The sequence below is a fragment of the Mauremys reevesii genome, linkage group 19 (assembly GCF_016161935.1).
Source record: "Mauremys reevesii isolate NIE-2019 linkage group 19, ASM1616193v1, whole genome shotgun sequence".
Lineage (NCBI taxonomy): Eukaryota > Metazoa > Chordata > Testudines > Geoemydidae > Mauremys > Mauremys reevesii.
The window spans coordinates 9994001-10000000 of NC_052641.1; the positions used below are offsets into that span (position 1 = coordinate 9994001).

Here is a 6000-nt window from a genome sequence, read left to right on the forward strand (position 1 = left end):
TGTGTGTGTGTGTATAAAAAATTCATGCATACGTAATTTGTTTGTGTGGGAATGCGCGTGTGAGGATCCTATTTGATTTCTTCGGGTTTTATTAGCTTTTCAGTTTATTTCAGCTGTTACCTTTTTAGACAGTAGATTAGCATGTGGTTCCAAAGAGCTGTAAAGGAACTTTTGGCTATTGTGAAGCCTCAGTAGTCACATTTAGTTCATAAAGTTCCCAACCCCTCAACACTCAGCTAATACTTGATTGGTACAGCATCTAGAGGATGTTTTTAGTATTTTTTTTTCTCCCCTTTGAAATCACAAGTGTAACACACATGATTGTAAGGTCAAATTGCCCTGTGAAATTGTTTAGTACTGAGACCAGTTACTGAGCTAAGCTGTTGGATCAGGACAATAATGAGGAGTATTGCACTTTTCTTATTTAAAAGTTATGAGCCCATCAGCAATGTGTGTTCTTTTTCTTTCCCGCTCCCTCTCTCTGCTTTAGTGCTAATGTGTGGTGAAGCTGCCATAAAACTGGATACTTTTGACAAAGTAAAAGGTTTACAAACCCTCATAATCGCTCAAACATTCATCTTTGCTCTGAAAAAAGCTATAGAAAATGGAAATGCCCTTTAAACAAAACCAAACCAAACAGGGGAGGAGACGCGGGATGGTGGAGGGGCAGAGAGGAGGACATATTTTACAGTTCTTTTGGCAAGGAGATTCCCTGAAAGTACAATTTTTCCATGTCGTAGGATGCCTTAAAGAGACAGGGAGGGTTTTCCCTTCCCCTTTAACTAGAGTCATTTCCTACAAGAGACCAGCGGATGCTTTTCTTCTTCTTGATATAGTCACTGATCAGCCTTTAGGGCTGCTTTCCTCCTGCCTCCCTGCCACATTCCATGCTTTTATTTCCTTTCTCTTGACTGCACTATACTTGACCTATGGGATTGTTGTCATTCAAGAAAGTCTCTTCCTTCTCAGGAAAAAAAACAAAAACAAAGCAGACTCGGCAGCAAATTGCTTTAATTTTCCCCTGTGCCCAGCTGCTGTGTGCACTTTTAAGGAGGCGAATGCGGTGCGTTTGTCAGTGTATTGAGAGTAGATTGTATTTCCTTCTGCCTATGGTAAGGAAAAAAGCTGAAGTCCAACTAGGAAGGAGAGATGAGTGATCTCAGGCAAGGAAGAGATTAGATTATCACCACTCCCCATTATTTATTATTCCCCCCTCCTCCCTTATTCCTAATCTTGATTTACAACAGTAGGTCTGAAATTGCTTCCCTTTCAAGTGGGGAAAGACAGAGTGTAGGTTTACACAGATATTGTCAATGAAAATACGAAGCAAATATATACACTTATTTAATCAAACACCGGAAGCACTGTTTTACAAGACTGTGTAATCCACATGATGAGGAATCTAGATACACACATGCCCAAAGGTGGTTAGTAGTAAAATAAAAGATTTTAATTGAATAGGGGAGTTTAAGTTATTGCTTGTATAAAACACCTGACCCATTTTATGCACGGAAGTAACATGCCGCTAGAAAAGAAATGCCCCAGTTTAGAACCATAAAGCTTGTAGCTTTACTCCAGAGAACGCTGATTTGATTTTTTTTTTTTTTGGGTAAACTCCACCTCCCCCAGTTGAAGTGGAGCCAGCGTTGGCTGTGTGTGTAAACACCTGGAATAGATCCAAGGAGGAACTCACTTGGAGTATCCTCCACACACTAACGGTCTCCCAGACCTGCTGCAAGGTTAGGGAGAGATTAGACTCAAGGGTGCCCAGAAACTTGGCTTTCTCGTTTTCACTTGTTTTGGATGTGACAGATTTAGGAATCTGATTCGGCCCTGCGAGTCCCATTGGTGTGACCCCACGGAAGTCAGTAGTCTGTCTAGACACTAAAATGGGAGCGGAGATGGGGCCAAATTCACTGCTGGTGTAAGCGGCAGTCTTGGCCCCTAGAGTCTAGCGTTGTCTTTACCAGTGATACGTTGTGGGGAGGAGAGGGAGTCAGCGGGGTTGCACAGGAGATAAATAACGACAGAATATTACCTCTGTGAAACGAAACTTCTCATTTTCTTTAGTATCCTTCCTGTCACTTCCTCTGCCCTCCCTCACCAATGCTTCTGTCCCTCCCTCCCCCCGCACCCTGCCGGTTCAGCCCCGGATTTTAGAATAATCATTGCTCCATTTGCCGGCCCATAGGGCAGAATGGATGTGCACTGAATTCATTCACTCTAGATCTCAGGTAGAATCCAGGTTGCCATCGGCTTCTCCAAGTGAGCCCTGAGAGAGAAGGAGCTGCTCTATTTCAGGCTAAAGGGAGCTCCTGGGCTGCTCAGAAGCCAAATTTCCTTGTGTTGCCCTTTGCTGCTGTATTCAGTTTATTTTTATAAATGCCTAATTTTATAGAGCTACTCTACTGGTTAGTCATCACTTTGGGCCCCCCCCGCCCCCCGTCTCTGATGGTAGGCAACCCTCGGTACCAGAGTCTGCCGATTTTCACACTGGTTGGCAGTGGGGTTATTTCTGCCCTGCTTGGATTCATTGATCTCGGTTCTGGCATTTTGCGAAGCAAAGCTGTGGGAGAAAATTGCAGTTTGACCCACTAATATGTGCTGTGCAAAACTCCAGCCTCGATTGCCCAGAGGCAGACTCGGAGCATGGAATATCCCTTCGCTACGCCAGCCCGTACAGCAGACACACATGCAGCACAGGCGACCTCACAAAACACCATACAGTCAGGTCGCACAGCGGTTGCAGAGACACACCCCCACGTCCTGCATCACAACAGCGCTTTATGATTGCTTTCAACGACAGCAATAATCTCTAATGCAGCCCTTTCTACATCGGGATGCATCTCTAGTGCATAAACCAAGGAGTTAATTTAACCAGGTTAAACCAGGGTGACCCTTGATCCAGTTGGATTACCTAAAACCCGTGTAATACATAGACTGCAATGCACAGTTGACCCTGCGTTTGTTGGACTCCCAAGATAGTCCAGTCTACGTTTTCACCCTGAGAATTGCTAAGAAATGGGCTCTTCCTGGCTTGTTCTTGCCTGTGTGTGTTGTTGGTAGAAGCCTCAAGAGTTGGATGGCCTGTGTTTTGTTAGCAGTGTGACGTTGACTCTTTAATAGGTAGGAGCCGAGAGGATTGTGTGAATGATCAGACGTGGGAGCTGGAGTAAAAAGGCGTGCCTGCGCCGAAGAGTAAAAGTTATTTGTGTTTTGTTTTCTTTTTTTTTTTCCCCTTTCACTCACATGCTCTCTCTCTCTCTCCATCTCTATCCCTCTGGCTGCCAACAGAGAGCATGATCCCAAGTTAATAGACCTTCATATGTAAGGGAGTGCCTGTGTTTTCCCAGCTTCCCTCTTTGGTGAACACACAACTGCAGCAGAATCCAAGGGGAAAGAAATGCCAAAATCAGCACACGGTGGAGCTCTTTTAAAGTCACACGCTCAGTGTGCAGTAAGCCATTTGAGAAATGCCTCCAGCAGGGTTTCAACAAGTGGGTTAATCTGAAGGTACACAAGGGATACGAATATGGCGACCAGACAGCAAGTGTGAAAAATCGGGACGGGGGGGCGGATAATAGGAGCCTATATGAGAAAAAGACCCCAAAATCGGGACTGTCCCTATAAAATTGGGACATCTGGTCACCCTAGATACGAAGTAGCGCTCCAGTGTTCAAACAGCAGCATCAGAGCACATTGACACACAGTTTCATACCCATGTGATTTCCTCCTATACTTTTTAATCTGCTAGCAGATGAATACACTTTCATTGGACTCAATGGGTGGGGTGTGATGTTGGTGCTTTTCCAGCCAGCTGGTTTTTTAGCAGGTGCACTTTCAACTGAGTGACTACTTCTGCACAGATGCTACGTTTGATATCCCCCCCCATACAAAGCAGATAGGCAGGTAATGTAGTACCAAAACGGGCAGATAATGCCGCATCTTTTGTTCTTCAACAGTCTGCGGTTTTTCGCTTGCATGGATTTGTCACTGCGGGTTTTTTTTAAATTAAATATCTATTTGATTTGATTACCATAGAAAGACAGAACCATATGTGACACATTCTAGTCCCATCGCTTACTGCATTGCTGGAAGGTGAACTGATACCAAGGTGATGGGCATGGTATAAGGAATAGAACAGAAAGGGCTGGGTAAGGCAACAAACTACAGTGATTTTTTTTTATGTTTATCTGCATAGTAGGTGCAGCCTGGCAAGCAGTGGGAATAGTCTTCCACCAAGATACTCTGCCAATGCTGCTAAACCGTGACCTGAATCAGCCACCTGTGGGGTGAGAGGATAAATTGGTCTGACTCCATAGTTCACTGTATTTTTGGCCACTCTGCTCAAGGGTTCAAATAACTGGTGCCAATTTTGGTGGCTGTTTTGTGCAGTGGGTACCTGGCACTGAGTTTAGGATAACTTCCTCATTTCGTATTAGCTACTAGTGGCTTGTCATTTTAGAAACACTTCAGTGCGTTTGTGATTTAGTTCATTTTGATAGCAGAAATAGGGAGGGGGGAGGGGAGAATACCGCAACATTGGGGGGGGGGTGGAGTTGCAAAACCTCATACTTGTTTGGGAGGGAAGCCATGGGGTTTCTTTAAATATTTTCCCCTCTGTCTCTCTCCTCCCCCAGTGGAGGCAAGGTAGAACTGGTGAAGGGAGGGAAGTTGGCAAATTTTGAGAAGGCTTCCGTTCCAGAACCCAGAGAGTATTTAAAGGTCCTGACGTATGGGTTCTGCTGGCTACTCAAGTGGTCAGACCCCCATATTCAGGAGAGCAGTTTACAAAAGACTCTATGTTGTGGCTTCGCTAATAAATACAGTAATTGAAAATAAAGGTGGAACAGTGGTCACGGTGGGGGGGGTGGAATGGAGAGAGGGTGTTGCGTATGTGAAGGGTGGTAAATTAAGGTTCCTAAATGCTGAGGTTTGTCACAGGGTGAGCTGGTTCCCTCAAGTCCCATACAGTATTTGTACCCAGAGCTTGTGACAGGACTACACTCCATAAGGCAAGTCTCCGGCTCAGTTAGAGAACATCTACATAGCAAAAGTTGTGCTGGGGCTAGCGTACCTGAGCTAGCTTGAATCCACCTAGTGCGGGTAACAAGAGCAGTGAAGAGAGCACAACGCAGGATTTTGAGCAGGCTTGTGAGTCAAATACACGCCCAGGGTCTGTGCTAGGCTGTTACTCCTGCTCTGAAGCCCAAGCTGTGCTGTCTTCATTGCTGTTATCCTCCACTCTAGCTGGATTCAAGCTCGCTTGTGCACAGCTTTTGCTGTGTAGGCCTGAGAGAGGGAGATCTGCAGGGACAAGGGCCCTGGGAGAGCTTTATGTATAAGGGAATCACTTAGTCTCTATCTGTGAAATGGGGATATTATTTTCTTTCTCCTGCCCCTTTGTCTTTTTTTGTCTATTGAGATTGTAAATTCTTTGTGGCAGCCTCTGTTATGTATTTGTACAAAGTCCGGCACAATAGGTTCTGTTCTTTGGTACGGCCTCTAGGCACCGCTGTAATATAAATCAATAATATGAATAATGTCTTTTCTTCCTTAAATCGCTCGTTATATCCCAAATAGTCCTGAGGCAATGCTCCATGCAGGATTGTATGTCTTTCATTTCCATCTTTTCTACTAAATACTAGCCTGGAAATACCAACCCTACTAGTCTACATATTTAAAAAATACTGCAGTATTTTACAGCCATGGCCCTGCATGCTACGGATTTGATACTGCTTTGTTTGGGACAATGAATGAAGACTGCTCCAGTATTTGGTTTTTAGAAGTGTGACATCTAAAAATAAATGTCTCAGCCTGATTCTGAACTGATGCCGGTGTAAATCTGTAGTAATTCCCTTACATTGGTGTAAACGAAATGTGAATTTTTTGTCTATTTTTATCCCAGCTTTCTGTAGGGGAAAAAAAATCCCTGGCTCTTCTTCTATTAATTCCTGCTCACCTCTAACCTCCTTCTATTCTTCTCTTTCTCTTACACAC

At 44.4% G+C, this 6000-nt stretch overlaps 1 protein-coding gene across 2 annotated transcripts in view; it reads left to right on the forward strand.

The window, feature by feature from the left end:
* The window catches only part of PAPPA (pappalysin 1), a 452227-nt gene that overhangs the window by 233195 nt on the left and 213032 nt on the right, over nt 1-6000 (forward strand). The gene's annotated exons all lie outside the window — the stretch shown is intronic.